The sequence below is a fragment of the Musca autumnalis genome, unplaced genomic scaffold, assembly GCF_047663935.1.
Source record: "Musca autumnalis isolate F117 unplaced genomic scaffold, ASM4766393v1 scaffold_1, whole genome shotgun sequence".
Classification (NCBI taxonomy): domain Eukaryota; kingdom Metazoa; phylum Arthropoda; class Insecta; order Diptera; family Muscidae; genus Musca; species Musca autumnalis.
The window spans coordinates 63,940,381-63,960,619 of record NW_027411644.1 but is presented as its reverse complement, the minus strand read 5'-3'; the positions used below and the strand labels follow the sequence as shown (position 1 = coordinate 63,960,619).

At 34.7% G+C, this 20,239-nt stretch overlaps 1 long non-coding RNA gene across 2 annotated transcripts; it reads right to left on the bottom strand.

Annotated features, from left to right (window-relative positions):
- Positions 1 to 4,308: 4,308 nt before the first annotated feature.
- On the bottom strand, positions 4,309 to 20,095 carry LOC141399510 (uncharacterized). 2 transcript variants are annotated; one of them, XR_012411857.1, is made up of 9 exons: positions 19,827 to 20,095; positions 19,462 to 19,764; positions 19,081 to 19,380; positions 18,715 to 19,008; positions 18,424 to 18,644; positions 5,810 to 5,905; positions 5,369 to 5,742; positions 4,961 to 5,301; positions 4,309 to 4,893 (listed from the first exon to the last, which is right to left on the bottom strand). It is a non-coding gene; the product is annotated as an uncharacterized lncRNA (long non-coding RNA). The 2 variants fall into 2 exon arrangements; XR_012411858.1 differs by lacking the exon at positions 19,827 to 20,095 and having other exon boundaries at positions 5,810 to 5,980; positions 19,462 to 19,599.
- Between the last annotated feature and the right edge of the window lie 144 nt (positions 20,096 to 20,239).

Here is a 20,239-nt window from a genome sequence, read left to right as displayed (position 1 = left end):
CTTTTTTCATGTGGTTTTTTGTTTTTATCGGCGGCTCAAAGGGACCGATTGTATTTAGCCCCTAACAAGTGATGTAGCCATGATTAAAATAACTACGCGCTTTTAAATTTTAGACTTGTCCATCTTGTAACTGGATGTAATGTAGGGAGTCATTTATCTCAGTTGTTATCGTGCCAAACAGCCATTTTAGTTTGGCACCGTATGCTTTATTGAGCTTTTGGGTGATTATATCTGGAAGCAAGAACTCGCGCATTTTTGAGAGAAATATTACCATGTGCAAATGTTGGAATGTCAGTCACTCCTTTCATGTATTCACATTTTAAAGCTTTTGTTCCAAAATGTCTGTATCGTGGACTTGACCAATAAACACATTTCGCTGTAAACTGGGACAAGGACTGCGTCTATATGTCCATATTCCAACGTGATCTCTGCCTGGAAGAAATATTACGAAGTTTGGATAAAATATTACGAGGACCAAAATGTGGACCGCATCGGCTGATCCGTTCGAGAGTCATCCTCCAGCCGGACGGACGTACAGGGTTAAATAGAATCCAAATTGGCTGAAAATTGTAAATTTATAAATTTTAAATTCAAATGTTTTGAAATTTGAAATGTAAATACAACTGACATATGTATATTTTAACATATACATACAAAGTTTGTCAAAATAATTTTGTCAATGAAGGGACGGCAAAGCGAATACAACGCTGTGAACGTGAGGTTACCTTGTATCATTGTACCATGTATTTCATCATAGGGATACGTAAAATCGATTTTGGTTAATCGATTATTATCCGTAAAATTTCTAAAAGTCGTAGTCGAATATTGACTGTGCGAAAACCGGATAATCGATTATTCTTAATCGACTTTCGAAAGACGGAGTCAACTATTATTCGTAGTCGAGCATTAGTCATATTCCATTATTATTCGTTGTCGACTATTAATCGTGGGCGACTATAAGTCATAGTTGACTATTGGGTGTGCTAAAACCGCGCAATGGACCATACTTTTTATACATATGTACATCATGGTTGTTTATATTCGATTATAATCGGTTTTCGGCGGTTAACGAATAATCGAAAGTCGACTTTTAGTACACTCTCAAATAATCGACTAACCGAAAATCGAGTTTTAAGTTTTTCACGAAAACCGTATAATCGAAAAACCAATTATTGCATTTCACTGCGTATCCCTATTTCATCATTGTTTTCGCCACTTAATATTACCACCACCACCGTTGCCACCAGCACCACCACCACCGCTAGCTGCGCTTCACGGATTTCACCATTCTTTTCGCCTAAAACAAAACAGGTGCTGCTATATTGTATCTATGTTGTTGTTATAAGAATATAATATATTTAATTCGCTTAACAAACCAGAATTGTACGCGTTTTTTTTGTAACCCAGATTTGAATTCACCACCTTAAGTTTTTTGTTTTTTTTGGGAAAACAAAGCCCTACTTTTTTACTTGTTTATAATTTCTTGTCTGCCATAAAATGAATAATTAATATGCAATTTTCGTGGGGGTGGGGTGGTAAACAGACGCCTCACATTAATCCCTCCCTTCCATTGATGTCCCCACTACAACCGTAAAAACAGAGAAGAATAACGAATTCAAATGAGAGCTTCTCTCTCATTAGGTCTGTACGATAACCCAAAAGTTTGTACAAATTTGCACAAACTTTTACAAAATGCTGTTCGATAACAAACTTGTTAAGTAAAAGAGAGCGAATTTGGAGACAATAGTGAGAGAATTTTGGAGAGTTTTGTTTACAAGTTTTTGCAAGGAAAATTTTTCTTGTAAGAACTTGCAAGTTTGATCAGCTCATGGTATAAGTAAAGAGGTAGATTTAAATGAAAAAAATCTATAGAACCCTTGTTTTTCTTGAATTCCTAAAACTTCAAAATAAAAGCAACAAGTGGGTTTGTTTACAATGCATATTTTGAGCATTTTATAAAAAACGCGAAAAATGAATGAATCGTTGAGTTTTCTCCACATAATCGAGTTGTGAATATGATAAACTGATTGTTTCCATGCAAATCTCACCAATTTCTTCCATACAAATGGTCTAAAAACAATTTTAAAAATCATTGAATTCGATTGTTTTTAAAATTGTTTGGCATATTATTCAAACACCACACACACATACACAGTTTGTTTATATTGTTTTGAAGTTTTAGGCATACTCGAATGAAAAAAATTAAATTGGCATAAAGCTTTGGCTAACCTTTCTTATTAAACCATGGATCAGCTGATTTAAATTCGAATGTTTTGTGGCAGACTTCTTGGCAAAAACATAAAGAAACGTTTGGTTTAAAATAAAATAGAAATAAAAAGGGAAAAGTTATTAAATAAATTATGGAAAACGATAATGCAATTAAAATAAATTATTTTGTAGTGGCTACTTTTTTATTTTATTATTTATTTAATCTTTTCCGCCAACTTCTTCTTCTTCATATCGCCTGACTTCTTGCAAGTTTTTGCAAATTGCTGTTCGATAACAATCTGCAAATTTTTAGCTTCGAGAGAGTAAAATTGGTGGAGAGACGTTACTGAGAACTTGCAAGTACTTTTCACTTGCGAAGTTATCGTTCAGACCTATTTATTTTGCACTTTCAGAATGAAATAAATTATGTGTTTGAACGTGTTTTTAATGGATATAACCAGTGGTGCGCTCAGCTCGCTCAAAATATTTTGTGCATTAGTCTCTCTGAGCAAGCCATTCCTTTGCAGATGAGAGAAAAAATGAGAACATACGTTGTTGTTGTAGTCACGTTAACGTATATGGGGGTGATCTGGTGATATGTGATCTGATATAACCTCACAAAATTTCGACGTGCCAAACATCAATTCTCTCTCATTTATTTTTGCACTTTCAGAATGAAAAAATTATGTGTATGAACGACGGCAATTTTTAATGGATATAACCTCACAAAATTTCGACGTGCCAAACAAACAACAAACAAAGGAGGCGGCGGCGGCAGAGCCATGACATGAATGAAAAAAGTCAGCCATATTATTTTCATTATTTTCACTTAGGCCTTGTACACACGCTGCGACTTTTGATGCATGCATCACCATTTTCGTACTTGTAGGGTTGCATTTTTTCGTAATATTGTAAGAAGTCTAATTTTTGTAACAAACATGTACGATTTTACATACATGTTATGATTGTTGAATGCATGACCATTGACCTGGTGAGCAAAACAGAATTTAAGAGAATTTAACATTTGTCGTTTTTCATGGTTTTTCTAAATTGTTTTTTAATTGTGAAAACACAGTTTTAATCTAAAATCGTGGATGAAATTATTTATTAAATAATAATTACAAAAAATACTTACACGTCTGAGTTTTGTTGAATTAATAAAAGTAAGAGTATTTTACAGCAGCCACCAGTGGATGCCCGTGCACACGGCTGACGTAGGTATAAATTGTTAAACCAAAATTATTGAAACACGTAAAAATATTTGTTAATATTTCTCGACAAATGTAAATAACAAAATTTTTGGAAAAAACATTGTTAGGTAAAAATGTATTTTCCAACATTCGGGTTATTCCATTCTACGAGATACAGGTAATAAAACTCCGACAATTACTTTTCTTTAGAGTAAAATATCCCATATTATAATACCTGTTGGGTTTTTACGTTTATTTGTAAAATGCAGGTACAGAATTCTTTAAATTAACGGAATATATGTTATGTAACATTTGATTTGTAACTTTGTATTGATATGGGTGTTCACACAATTATAGCTGTGTTCCAGAACTAAAAAGTTTTTACAATTTTTACGGCTTTTACACATTTTACTCGAAAAAGCGTTCCCGTACACAAAAAAGTTGTAAAATGTTCACTTCTCTTTAAACAAAAATGGCGCTGAATGACGCTCTCTTTAAAAACTTTTTACACGACAAATTTGGTCGAGTAAAAAAATAGTAACATGGTTGCCGGCGTCTGATTGGCTGATACGCCGACTTTGACATTTGTTCCAGTTTTTTTGACGTATTTTCCATTTTTCCGTTCCCGAACTATTTCAAGAAACTTGTGTGTGACAACAAATTTTTTGCAGTTCTCTCTTTTACGAGTTTTACCATTAAAAAGTACGGGAACGAAGCTTATAATTATTGAAATATTTTTACAAAATGTTGGGCAACAAATTGAGTAACGAACGGCGTCAATATTAATCCAATCGATTCAAAAAATTAAATTCTTTTGTTCTGCAATTCGCATTTTGATGTTTTAAAAACACATTTGGAACACAAGCAATTCAGTTTTAACTATGAAGGCAATAAACAACTAACAACATACTTATCAAATAAAGGAGGAAGTTTAGTCCATTTATTTTTATTACATTCTTTTAAATCCATGATGTACATTAAATAGTTTTAACATTCTAAATGGTATTAATAAATTAAATGATTAGTCATGAAATTTTACAATTCATACATTTCGTACATTTTCATTCCCTCCATCACTACTATTTTTTGCAACCCCGCTAAAAAAATGGTGATGCATGCATCAAAAGTCGCAGTGTGTGTACAAGGCCTTACATACACAAACACAAAAAGAATTTACCATTCTTTTCGCCAATTAATATTGCCACCACCGTTCCACTTAATATTACCACCACCGCTAGCTGTGCTTCACCTATTTCATCATTGTTTTCGCCACATAATATTACCACCACCGTTGGCACCAGCACCACCGCTAGCTGCGCTTCATGGACTTCATCATTCTTTTCGTATTACCACCACCTCCGCTACCAGGGCTTCTTCACTGTCATCTTCACCACTTTTCATCCCACCACCACCATCACCAACACAATCATCAGCAACTAATGATGATGATTTCATTGATATAGTAAACCAAGCTTTCTCACCGCCCGTAGTGCAGCTAAAAAGAAATAAAGTGGTGTTTAATACTGGAAAAGAAAACAAGAAGAAGCGAAAGCAATACCCACCGCAAGTGATGGAATATGCAGTTGATTTGTGCCTTCTAAATAAGTTAACGCCGGCTCAGGCTAACACACTTTACAATCTCCCAGCTCGAACAGTGTTTTCAAAAGTAAAAGCCGCAAGGGAAGAAGGTATTATTAATAAGGCACCTTCTTCCTCCGTGTCAGGTTACATGCCTGATGATGAATAAACACTTCATCATTCTTTTCGTATTACCACCACCTCCGCTACCAGGGCTTCACTGTCATCTTCACCACTTTTCATCCCACCAACACAATCATCAGCAACTAATGATGATGATTTCATTGATATAGTAAACCAAGTTTTCTCACCGCCCGTAGTGCAGCTAAAAAGAAATAAAGTGGTGGTTAATACTGGAAAAGAAAACAAGAAGAAGCGAAAGCAATACCCACCGCAAGTGATGGAATATGCAGTTGATTTGTGCCTTCTAAATAAGTTAACGCCGGCTCAGGCTAACACATTTTACAATCTCCCAGCTCGAACAGTGTCTTCAAAAGTAAAAGCGGCAAGGGAAGAAGGTATTATTAATAAGGCACCTTCTTCCTCCGTGTCAGGTTACATGCCTGATGATGAATAAACACTTCATCATTCTTTTCGTATTACCACCACCGTTGGCACCAGCACCGTTCCCACCACCTCCGCTACCAGGGCTTCACTGTCATCTTCACCACTTTTCATCCCACCATCACCAACACAATCATCAGCAACTAATGATGATGATTTCATTGATATAGTAAACCAAGCTTTCTCACCGCCCGTAGTGCAGCTAAAAAGAAATAAAGTGGTGGTTAATACTGGAAAAGAAAACAAGAAGAAGCAAAAGCAATACCCACCGCAAGTGATGGAATATGCAGTTGATTTGTGCCTTCTAAATAAGTTAACGCCGGCTCAGGCTAACACATTTTATAATCTCCCAGCTCGAACAGTGTCTTCAAAAGTAAAAGCGGCAAGGGTAGATAGTATTATTAATAAGGCACCTTCTTCCTCCGTGTCAGGTTACATGCCTGATGATGAATAAACAATTCCTTTTTTTCACGACAATTTGTGTGGTGTGGTGGGTGGTTTTATTACAGTGTTTTATTTAACTTGTTTTCGTGTGTGTTTACTTTACTTCAAATTCACATTTTTCAGATTGAGATGACGATACATGAATATGAAACCAAAACCAATATTGGTCCATTCTTACAGTGTTTTAACGGTGTTTTATTAAAAATGCATTTCAAATCTGGTAACTCAATTTTGACACTGTTGCAGTTGACCAATCGGACTAAAACTTTGCACATTTTTCAGATTGAGATAACGATACATGAATATGAAACCAAAACCAATATTGGTACATTCTTACAATGTTCTTCTGGTGTCTAACTTAACCCCCTTTTCCCTTGAACCTTTTCACATTTTAAAGGCCCAATAGACATTAAAAGCCATTGCAAGGGACTGGAGTCCTATTTAGATAAAAAAATAAAAATGGTTAAACAACTTCGTTTTCTACCTCACAGTGAAAAGTATGCACTCTAAAAGTTTCATGAAACAAAAAGGATTTTTTAGGGTTTCAGCCCTTGGTATGACATCCTTTGTTATCCTTTACAGATTTTAGCCTTTTTGGCAAAAATTTAATTAAATTTTCGGTGCACGATATCTGAATTTTTCCCCATCCTTCCTGGAAGGCATTTTCAGGGTTCCTATACTTTAGATGTTACGGTTTTTTATACTTGTCTCCAAAATACTCCATAAATTATCTATAGGATTCAAATCCGGGGATCGGGGAGGTGTTTGAATCACTTTTGGACAGTTACATAGCATCCATTTTGGAAAAATATGTGATTTGTGCTCAGGCTCATATATTGATAAAATTGGAATGTTGTCCCAAATCCCATTTCTTCAAGCGCCTAAATTTCAAATTATCCTTTCAGAGGGTTTAAATAATACATCTTATCCTTAATTCCTTCGATAAAGTCACGATTTCCTACACCGGAAGCACTCATACAACGCCATACCACAACAGAGTCTCCTCTGTGCTTTACTTTTGAAATTGTGTGTTTGGGGTCCAAGGCGGTATTTGCCCTATGACATACCTTAATTGGTCCATATGACCATTTCATTGGCAGCCTGTTTTGGTCATATGGACCAATTAAGGTATGTCATAGGGCAAATACCGCCTTGGAGCCCAAACACACAATTTCAAAAGTAAAGCACAGAGGAGACTCTGTTGTGGTATGGGGTTGTATGAGTGCTTCCGGTGTAGGAAACCGTGTTTTTATCGAAGGAATTGAGGATAAGATGTCATATTTAAACCCTCTGAAAGGATAATTTGAAATTTAGGCGCTGAAATAATGGGATTTGGGACAACATTCCAATTTTATCAATATATGAGCCCGAGCACAAATCACATATTTTTTCCAAAATGGATGCTATGTAACTGTCCAAAAGTGATTCAAACACCTCCCCGATCCCCGGATTTGAATCCTATAGATAATTTATGGAGTATTTTGGAAACAAATATAAAAATCGTAACATCTAAAGTATAGGAACCCTGAAAATGCCTTCCAGGAAGGATGGGGAAAAATTCAGATATCGTGCACCGAAAATTTAGTTAAATTTTTGCCAGAAAGGCTAAAAGCTGTAAAGGATAACAAAGAATGTCATACCAAGGGCTGAAACCCTAAAAAATCCTTTTTTTTCATGAAACTTTTAGAGTGCATACTTTTCACTGTGAGGTAGAAATCGATGTTGTTTAAACATTTTTATTTTTTTTTATCTAAATTTACCTGAATTTCGTTAATTTTATTTTATTATATTTAAGTTAAGACACTAATGTAAAAATATAAAAAGAAATGAAATCGGTATCATTAACCAATTCTTAGCAATCGCAGTTTTAATGAAAGAAACTGAAGTGGATACTTTTGACTGTGATTCACTGTATGTAACTTCAGGCCCAAAATATTTTTTTTTAATTTAACTTACACCCTCCCCTATCAATAAAAAAATAGACATTGTTTAATTTTATTACGAATTTATTTAACAATTAAACAAAAATGAAATGAGGTTTTTAGCAACAATTTTGTTAAAATCTGACGCATCAAAATTTCTTGCACTTGACAGTGAATAACTGATGGCCTGTTCCCGTACTTTATAAAGTGGCAAAAGTCGTATAAGTTGTAAAAGTCGTAAATGATTTTCATATAAATTTTGTGTACGGGAACGCAAAACGTGTAAAAGTGGTAAAAATTGAAAAAACTTTTTAGTTCTGGAACAGAGCTTGAGTGAATATTTACAACAACAAAAAAGGAAAACCAAAATTTTAGTCAGCAGAGTGTCTGTAATCCCATGTCAGGCAATGTGCGCTTACTGAGAGCAAGTGAGCGAAAACTTCAATGTAAAATGTATTAGAATGTATGCTCACTTGCTCTCAGCAAGCGCACATTGCCTGACCTGGGATTACAGACACTCTGCTGACTAAAATGTTGGTTTTCCTTTTTTTGTTGTTGTAAATATTCACTCAAGCTCTGTTCCAGAACTAAAAAGTTTTTTCAATTTTTACCACTTTTACACGTTTTGCGTTCCCGTACACAAAATTTATATGAAAATCATTTACGACTTTTACAACTTATACGACTTTTGCCACTTTATAAAGTACGGGAACAGGCCATCAGTTATTCACTGTCAAGTGCAAGAAATTTTGATGCGTCAGATTTTAACAAAATTGTTGCTAAAAACCTCATTTCATTTTTGTTTAATTGTTAAATAAATTCGTAATAAAATTAAACAATGTATATTTTTTTATTGATAGGGGAGGGTGTAAGTTAAATTAAAAATTTTACCACTTTTACACGTTTTGCGTTCCCGTACACAAAATTTATATGAAAATCAGTTTCGACCTGTGTGCGCCGTGCCAAAGAAGAACACATTTGCTATAGTGTGGACCGGGACTAAAGAATTATTTTATCGTTTACTTGGCGTTTACACAAGACAGGCTGTCTGCAAATACAACTCTAGTTTACTAATACATACATTTGGCTAGTTGCCTCGGCACTGTCTGGTAATTTTCGTAGACAGTAAACATGGACATTTTTGAACAAATAAAAACAAAACAAAACTATTTCAAATAATAAACAAGTAAGAAAAGTCTATAGTCGGACGGAGCCGACCATGGGATACCCTATACCACTATCCCTGGACAATCGCTCTCCACGGAACTTCTTTTCAATGATTGTGAAAATTTAATTATCAAATCAGAGATGTAATGTATAATACTTATGACCAAAACTAAAAAGTTATCTAGCATGACAAAGACATTTTTGTAGCAGGAAAGGAAAATTTAGTTCACACAAACTAAAATGTAATAAAACCCACTTATGTAGTACTACTACTTCCGTTGTTTAACCGCTACGTTATTGAAATTTTTGCCAATTTCACACAAAAGTTTCTGTCCATTTAACCCGCTAAGTATTATCTGATCTTCACGTTGGTTTGTACGCTTCTTCTTCATCATAATCTCAAACTTTGTTTAAAATGTTGCGGGTTATTATTTTGACCTACAGAGCCGCTACAAAATTGGTTAAAATTTTGTTTTTGGTCCATTTCATCCCCTGAACATTTCACGATCATCACCCGAACCCAACCTCCTTAAAAAATTCGTTACAATCGGTCCATAATTGCGGCCTTAAGCTTGTTTACAATTTTTAATGGACGGACACACATCGCTAAATCGCTTTATCTCGTCGAGATATGAATTTTGGCATACCAAATAAGGGGTCTAGTACGAATATTTCGTTGTGTTACATAAACTTTGGAGAGACAATATGTAGCATGGGATAAAAATGTGGTTCTCTACACAGAACCCATTATATATTAGGCAGTAGGCCCGTTATCTAGCAAACACTTTATTGCAATTTACATCAGAGGAAAGGTCAGAAGTTTTTCCCCATATGTAGGCTACTTTGCGAAATATACAGTATGCAAAGTTCATATTCGTACACCCCTAAAAAATGAACAAAATCGTTATTAATACCATATTTTATGTGCAAATATGAAATAATTGATAGGAATTACCATATCGAAGAAAGATTTAAGAATAAAAAAACAAATTTTTAATTTATTCCGCCATTTAGGTATAGATGGCGCATGTGTGGGTGGCAAAGTTCGTATTCGTACACCTATAAGCACTATATATTTGGAGTTTTTAAGGATTTTCAAAGCAAAATACCGCAAATTTTTGTTCTTTTCTTTTTTTGGAATGGCTCTGGTATAGAAATATGTAAAAATAACGGTAATTTTATTAAAATTTTTTTATGAATAAAAAGTTGGACGATTATTTGAAATAATTAAGAAAAATGTGCTAGATATGATTAACTATTGCAATTTATTTATTTATTTATTTATTTATTTATTTATTTATACATTGCGATAGAAGCCTATTGGCCAATTGGCATCGCAACACAGCAATAAACTACAACATTATTTCATACTACAAAATGACTTACAGATAAGAGATAAGACAAAATAGATATATATTACACAATGTAAGTTAAAATTATTAAAACAAAAATTGCAAAAAAGGCTCCCCAGCCTTATAGAAGAATGAAAACTGGAACTGAGAAAAAAAAATATATTGCTGGCAATTCAACATGATCGAAAAAGCATGTATTCAGAACAATGTACTACTCAGTAAAATACCATATATGTATTAAGTAGTAGTATTACTATTAATAGTAAAGGCTTCAAACTTACGCCGAAATTCAAAACATGGGAAAGAGAAGTTACGTAGCTCATTGGGTAGGTGATTCCACAGCCGAGCAGCACGAACAACAAAAGAATTTTCTAACCAAGATGTGGAAAAAATGGGCAGAATTATCTGTATGTTACGAGTATATCTTGAAAACGAAAATCGTTCCCGAAGTAATACTGGCAGATTCAAGTATATCGTTTTATAAAGAAAAGATACAACACGTTGTTGGATAAAAACTTTAAAAGGTACTCCTAAGAAATTGTGCACATGAGCAGAAATGTGGTCCCTTCTGCGCAAACTGTAAACAAATCTGACAATCATATTAAAAAGCTTTTCTACTCTCTTCAACTGTTCATCAGTTGTACCTGATATAACCTCAATACCATAAGAAATAACTGACATTAGCAGTGCGTGAGCCAGATTCCTTTTAACAAAGAGGGGCAGGTAGAACTCTGTGCTATATAATTTACGAAGAACATTTATGATCTTAGGAAACAACGCATCAATATGTGCGGAAAAATCAAGTTTAGAATCGATAATGACACCTAGACACTTCATCTTGTCCACGAAATGTATAGGGGAACCATCAATAAGTATATTTACACTACCACCTAGACGACTAGTGGGACCAAATATCATCGACTTAGATTTAGAAACATTAATCACCAAATTGTTGCTATCTAACCAATGTGATATGTCGCATAATGTAGAATTAATATTAGACTGCAATTCGGCAGCAGTTTTGCCATTAAAAAACAGATGAATGTCATCAGCATACAAAAACGGAGTACACCCACGTCTGTGTACACTGTTGGCAATATCATTAATGTATAAAATAAACAGGAGGGGACCCAGGATGGAACCCTGGGGTACTCCACTGTATATATTACGAATATTGGAAACACTACCATTGAATGTAACGAATTGGGAGCGACCCAATAAAAAAGATGAAATTAATGCACAAGCAGATGAATCGAATAAATAATTGGATCGAAGTTTACTTATCATCTTCGAAATATCCACTCGATCAAAAGCTTTGGATAAATCCAATGCTACGAGAACTCCATTTTCACCTCTTTCAACTGTCTCTCTAATGGAATCAGTTAAATCAATCAGAAGCGAGGTAGTACTAAGCCCTCGTCTGAAACCATACTGGCATGATTTAAGAAGATGATAGTTATCAATAAAATGCTCAATTTGCTCCTTAATTAGGTGCTCAGCGATTTTAGATAAGGCTGGCAAGATACTAATAGGCCTCATGTTTTCAATACCATTTAACTCCTTATCTTTGGGTATTGGTACTACGCGTGCAACTTTCCATGCTTTTGGAAAGACTGAAGTTGTCAATATAGTATTGAAAAAATAGGTGATATGTCTAGAAATATATGGAAAAATCAATTTAATAAATCTTATAGGTATGCCGTCTACACCTAAGGATTGAGATTTTATCCGCGACAAGGCTTGAAAAACATCCACCTCATAAACACAATTAAATGAAAATGAATAGTTACCATTCACATTGCTTGAATCTACTACAACTGTACTACCAACAATATCATTTTGCACAAAGAAGTCATTCAAGACTGTAGCATCAAAGTTCGTTTCATGATTGTCGTCATTACCAACAAAACCTCCTGCACGTAGATATTTCCAAACCTGTGTTGGGCCAAGCGCACCAAAAACTTTTGTATAGTGTCTCCTACGCTCACTCCTAAGGACAGATTTCGCTCTGTTTCTAAGAGAGCAGTATATTGTCCAATTAGGCTGAGAAGGGTTTCGCAAATACTCCTTATATGCCATATCACGTAGAGAGTTAGCCAAAATTACAGATCGACATTTTAGCCAGGGATCAACAACATTAACAACTCGTTTCGTGATAATAGGGACAAAAGAATAAAGATTCTCAATGAGCGAATCAAAAAAAGAGTATTGAGCATCAACATCCGAGGTGTTATATATCCAGCTAAAGTCGGTCTGAATTAAATAGTTAAGCATACTCTCCCAATCAATATTGTTGAAGTCACGATACTCTACGATGCGTTCCGAGACAGTTAAGTTTATATTAACTACACCAAATATAAAGGCGTGGTGCGAAATTGCTGGACATTGTACCTGACCAGAAAAACTGAGTGGACAAGAATTGCTGCAGGCAAAGAAATCGATTAACGACACAGAGTCAGTAGCAACATTATAGTGTGTAGGCAAAGAATTATGTTGAAGAGAAAGGCCAAGCCGAAGACAGATGCTCCTCATGTCTGTAGACTTGGATATATCAAAAAGGTTGCAGTTGAAGTCACCAACCACAACAATAGAGTCATACTGTGCCAGAATATCCCCATGTATATCTTCAAAACTAGAAATATTACCATGTGGAAGATAGACCACTCCAAACAGAACTTTCCTAAACCCCAGGATTAGTTCTATAAATAGCGATTCGCAGACACAAGGGTGCCCAGACCGAAATACAACTTTATATTTAAGACCTTCGCGAATATAAATGCCAACACCGCCACCCCTAACATTCGGGCGATCATATCGCACAAACGAGTAGCCAGGGATAGTAACTGCTCTGGTTGAAACATAGGGTTTCAACCATGTCTCAGAAACAGCAAATAAAGCAAGACCACTATTGCAGACCAAGTTCTTAACTTCACTTAATGTTGTGTTGTAAGCAGAAGGACGTAAGCTCTGACAATTCAAATGGCCAAAAGACATGCAGTTAGAAAATTGGTTCAATCTATTCCTAAAAAAGGACGAATTACCAGCAATAGGACCAAGATTATTATTTAATGACATGATCAAAAAGTGCGAAGGGGAACCTAATTGCAATGAAAAATGAGATCATGAAAAAATAAATAAATGAAAGTAAGCTTATATAAGAAATTTAATTTATTCCCGAATTTTTGACGAAAATAGCTAATAGCAGTCCTTCTGTAACAATATTCGAGGTCTAATATGAAAATAAATGTTGTCAGCGTTTTGAAATGCGAAGAAACGTAATCCGGGCCTAGGTAAAGTAAACACTTTTTTGGATTTTACTTGGTAAAAATCGCAAGTTTGGTTTTATATTTGATATAAAATGTATTGAAGTTTCAGAATACGGTTTCGAAAATCATTTTATGTCGAAAACTGTGAGAAATTATGAAGAAAAATGAAACTGTACAAGTTTTCATACTGTCTGTGTACGACTGAAATTCTACGTTTACTTTGAACGAGGGTTATAACTTCCAAAATTGCGAAAATAATGGTTTTTACTTCTTGAAAATTATATTTCTTTACCGAAGGATCCAAAATGAGTACAGAAATGTCAAAAGAATGAAGTAAATTTTCCAGGAAAGAACGTGGGGTAACCATTTGAAGAAATTCATTATTTCAGGGGAAATGTTCTTCCTGAAAAATTTATTATTCCTCGTAATTTCCGATATGTCTTGATATAAAATGATTTTAGAAACCGTATTCTAAAACTTCAATACATTTAATGTCAAATATAAAACGAAATTTGCGATTTTCACCAAGTAAATACCAAAAATGTGTTTACTTTACCTAAGCCCGTTCCTTTGCATTCTCAAACGCCGACCAAATTCATTTTCATATTAGACCTCGAATATTGTTACAGAAGGACCGCAATTAGCTATTTTCGTCCAAAATTCGGGAATAAATTGCAATAGTTAATCATATGTAGCACATTTTTCTTAAGTATTTCAAATATTCGTCCGACATTTTATTCATGCAAAAATTTTAATAAAATTACCGTTATTTTTACATATTTCTATAGCAGAGGCATTCCAAAAAAAAGAAAAGAACAAAAATTTGCGGTATTTCGCTTTGAAAATCCTTAAAAACTCCAAATATACGAATACGAACTTTGCCGCCCACATAGGCGCCATCTATACCTAAATGGCGGAATAAATTAAAAATTTGTTTTTTTATTCTTAAATCTTTCTTCGTTATGGTAATTCCTATCAATTATTTCATATTTGCACATAAAATATAGAATTAATAACGATTTTATTAATTTTTTAGGGGTGTACGAATATGAACTTTGCATACTGTATATGTCCTCAAGGAATTAAAATATCGACCAAAAATAAAATTTTTATATTTTTCATACAAAAGTAATGGTCCATTTCACCCGCTAAAGAATATCAGATCATCATTCAAAATTGTAGGCATCTTTTTCGACCTATACTCTTACCCGTTGCAAAATTTCGTGACTATTGATGTATAATTGCGACTTCTAGCGAGTTTATTATTACACTACAAACAAATAACGGAATATATTAGGCTGTAACTCTGTTATCTGATCATGCACACCAACATAATTGGCATCAATTGAAAGGTCAAGCGTTCCACTTTCAAGTATATCTCACTTGCCCGGAATGTCACTTCCAGGAATTAAGTTATAGGCTGTATATTAAAAATTTTCACAATTTTCACACAAAAGTTTTGGTCCACTTAACCCTATAAATATTATCCGATCGCCATCTCAAATTGCAAGCTTCTTCTTTGTGATATACTCGTTCCTTATTTAAAATTACGCGTTGATCGGACTATTATTGAGACCTACAGAGCAGCTAGGAAATTGGATAAATATTATGTTTTTGGTCCATTTCACCCGCTAAATATTTCACGATCATCACCAATAAGATTAGGGATCTATTCTGATCTGAACCCGACATCCATACAAAATTTCGTGACGATCGGTCCATAATTTCGGCCTGGAGCGTGTTTACAATTTATAATGGACGGACGGACGGAAGGACGGACGGACACACATCTCAAAATCGCTTTATCTCGTCGAGATATGAAGATTAGTATACCACATTGGGGGTCTCCGACGAATATTTCGCGGTGTTACATGAATTTTTACCAAAACAAACTAATAATACCCTTTTCCACTTTGTGGTATAGGGTATAAAAAGACAACAGGGGCTCAATTCTGTTTCTATGAGAATGTGAAATGAAAACTTTTATAAAGAAAAATACTGTCAAATGAAAAAAATTATAAAGGAAATATTTTTCATTTCAAATTTTCATAGAACAAGAATCCAGCCCCAGGACTGGGTTGCAACAAAACAAAAACAAAATATGTGAACGGAAAACATAAAGAAATCGAAGATTTTCATTCATAAGTTTACAACTGTTTTTGCAGTTGTCTGGACGCCTACGTCACACAGGCAAGTTTTGGGTTTTTGACAATCAATACATGTACTCAACTGTCCTGTCATGTGTAAAAGTTTACACTTGCGCTCTAAAATCCATTGGATTTCACGAAATCCTGAAATACATCCGGTGTTTACACTTATGCTTGGTTTACATTTACGAAATCCACTCGATTTCAACTGCCAAATCCATAGGTTAAACGTCAAATGAAATCCAATGGATTTCAGATGAGAATTCATTTGACGTTTGAGCTATGGAATTGACAGTTGAAATCGAGTGAATTTCGTAAATGTAAACTTAGCATTATTTTTGTTGATTTTAAACATTTCACAATAATCAAGGTAGATGCATATGCGCAGCTGATCGAACATGAATTTTCAAAACAAGTTGTTGTAAATTGAATTAGTCATCAAAAATATACGACAATATAGAACTTCGCAACTTTATTTCGAAAATTATTGTAAAATTATCTATATATCGTATTAATATACATCGTATTAATATAATAATAATAAATTTTGATAGATAAAAGCTGTGTTCGGAACCTGCAAAATATTACTACTTGCAGTAGTTTTCCCGTTTGTGTTAAAAATACGTTCCCGTACTCCGAAATCTAGCAAGACTTGCACTTCTCTTTAAACAAAAATAGCGCCGAATAACACCCTCTTCTCCTGTTTTCTACAATACAATTTTGGCCCAGTAGAAACTAGCAGCATGTTCTTTGGCATCTAAATACGATAGCTGATATGTTGATTTTGACATTTCTGCTGGAGTTTTAACAATTTCCGTCATTTTTCCGTTCCTGTATTTTTTAAGAAATTTGTTTCACATTGTTTACAAATTTTGATACCAAAATTTTTTGTTGCAGCAATTGACCATCTATCTTGTTTATTGTGATACGTGAAAAGTGTTGCAACTTTTGGTACTTTTTTTAGGCAAAATCAGGGTTGTATATCATGTGTACTGTGATTTCGATATTGATTTCGCTGAAATCACAAAATGAGATGATTTCATTTTTGTATGCGAAATCATGATAAATTTTGCTTGATTCCGCGCGAAATCACGAAACGACGCCAAATGTAAACCAAGCATAACCCTGCAAAAGGCTTTTGCTTTGTGCCAGAACCTGCAAGAAGCTACTATTTTTTACTACGATAGCATTTTTCCCTTTATGTTATCGGAAAAAATAGTAAAAATTAGTAGCTTCTTACAGTTCTGGAACATGTTATGTACCGCCTAATGCGGCGCTACGGTGGGGTTCCGACAAGCTCAGTCGGGGCGTACACTTTCAGGGGGTTCTCAACCCTTCCACCGTCAGCCCTAGGGGTCAAACAATCAAAGGAATGAAAACAGAAAATAAACACAATCACTATATGCATCCATTCGACACTACATAAATAGTATAACTTGCTAACCACTATATCCGAAATCACAACATTTTTCTTCCGCCACTACATAATTTTTCTGCTGAGAATTTTTAATGCTTCTTAAAAACTGATTTGTTTTGTTTGTTTTACAAGCGCACACACAACTGGGAAAGCTAAACATTTTTTTTTTTTGTCGCTAATATCTGTTTTGTTGAGTTGGCTTTTCGTTGGTTCGTTCCCACATAATTTACAAAACGTCAAGTAATTGTTCTTTACTTTTATTCATAATTCAATAGAAAACACATAAATGTACCTAAAAATTATTCAATAATAATTGCTTTGGATAAATGTATGGTATTATATTACACACTTCATTTCATTTTTTTTTTTTTGCATTTGTTTTAAAATTGTTTTTCGGTTCTACACCAAAGGAACGAATGTTTGGTTTTCGCGTTTCAATCGACTTTTCTTTTATTTTTCATAATGATTATATTGGTGGTAATAGAGGTAGGTCAGAATGAAAAAAAAAACAGACTATGGTTTTGTTTATGATTCACGGTCGGGTTAGCACATGCAACTCATATTTATAAACAATTCTACCTGAAAACATGGAACATTCACTCACTGTGCAATATTTATGGTAATGATTTTCAAATTAATCGCCGGTCAGTATTTTTTTGTTTGCTTGCATTAGTGCGAAGACGAGAATATATGCATAAGAATACACACATATGCTTGAAGAGCAGTTTAGTGTCACACACAACAATTTCCTGAATTCGTAAACAAAATAAAATATTACTACTGTGTCAGGCACATTCGTTTTGATAACCACGATTTTTAAACCAAATTACACGCACATCCTAATATTCGTATAAACATTCGGATTTGCGTTCAGAGAGAAAGTACATATGAATTATTTTAAACGGCAAGAAATCTAATTGTTATTATAACTCCGCACAGATAATTTGATATTAATTATTTACAAAATAATCGAAACCTCGTCACATTCCAATTTTTGTTTACAAATAGTACCAATCACTGTCACAGATCATGTTCCGGCGTATTCATTTTGTTTTTATTTCACTTTAAGTATTCACTCACAACACAAAAAACTATTGCACAGCACTCATGTTTTCAAGTAGAAATGTTCACATAGTAGTATAGTAAGCACAACAATAAATCAACTCACCCTTCACGTTGATATGTTCTGCTTCCATACATGTTGATAAATCCCAGAAAACGTCGAGTGGTAAACAGCATGATTGGATTTAGTCCGTAACCACAAGCTATGTTCACCAATTCTTAATGATGAAAGGGATGAAGTCCAACGCCTGTATGTTGTCCGGTAATCCACGATGTTGTTGTAAACAGGTAGCTTCATGTTTAGGGCAAGCAAAATCATCCGCAAAACTAAAACCAAAGAAAAATCAAATTACAATGCATGTCCGTCCATCTGACATAAACAAACAAAATATTTTACCTGCTCTTCCTCCAACAAGCAGCGACGAAATAAAAGTTTGCCCAGATCGACCAGCAACAAGATAAATAAGGAAAGGTGTAGGGCTGCTAATTTAATGGCAACCATAAACCAGTCTGATTGATAGAAAAACAGCACCATGTCAATGTGGGAATTGCAACCCGCCTGTTCTCAAGCAGTCTATATGTTTTGGTGGCGATGCCAGAAAATTAATTTGGAAAAATTGCATTAAGATAGCTAGCTACGTTGACTAAAATCTTAAACAACATAAACCGCAACTGGCATTACATCGCAATTCTGAAATGAAAATAGAAAGACGAGAAAGTATAATTGGGAAAGTAATAGGATCATAAAAAAACAAATACTTACCAATTGTGTTTCTCCGAGTTCGAGTGGTTCTCTTCATACATGTTGGACTGCGACTATTAAAAAGGTTGCAACGAATATGTACATACGTCAAAGAGATATGAGAGCAGCCATTAGAGCAAATACGCACGTCGTCAGCCAGTTTGGTGCGACGATGTGTGTGTGTATGAGTAAATATGTGCACACTTCATGGAGTGACGACCGAAAATTACACATACACGCTCTCACTGCAAAATTCATGATTGTTGAAAACATCGATTGAAATAAACAATTTTTGCCCCATCAATTCGTCAACATTGAATTCTGGAAATAAAAACATGTAGACGATAGAATAAAAATTTGAAAGAATAATTAGACTCGACGAGAAGAACAATTTTTACTTACCATCTTGATGATCCGAAAATAATGAACGAGGCGTTAAGTCAAACGTGTTAGACTGATTTGGTAGCAGAAAGTGCAGCTTACACCGGCCAAATGTGTGCAGTGGTGGTTTTGATTGAATGAAAGCCCAAATGAGCATACACATAGGTATGAATGGGACAGCTACAAATCAATGAAACGACCATGAATTCGGGACTCGCGTTTTTTCGCACACACATTTGCACGTAGTATGAGACACCAACCAGGCTGCAATTTTTGGCGCTATGAAAACGCCAAACGAGCCATTTTGATCACGGATAATTCTTCCTGTAAAGAAAATAAATCGTATAAGACATTCCCCCTGGATAACTCACCGTTTTTAGTCTTACCGGTTTTCTAATGTCCGAAGCGGCATGTTAACTTCCACAACGCTTGCCAAACCTCATGGTTGTAGGACGTTGGTACACTCACCATTCATGCCATTATATTTTCTCCATTTATTTTAGGAACGCACAGCCACGCACATCAACATTTCCACCAATTATTTCAATTATTTGTGGAAATGCTGAAGTTTTGTTGCGTGTGGCGGCAGAGACTGTTTTTTTTTTTTTGACGACGATGCGTGCCGCTCCTTTCAGACGGTAAAGAAAAAGAAACCGGATATATATAAGGCGGCCGGTTCATAGACAGAATTCTAAGTGTTGCCAACCCATATGAAATACAACACTGTGGGTATCTATAGGGATCTATAGATTAGTTTCAGGGCGAAAGCGACAACGAAAACGAAAGCGATAAATGTCGG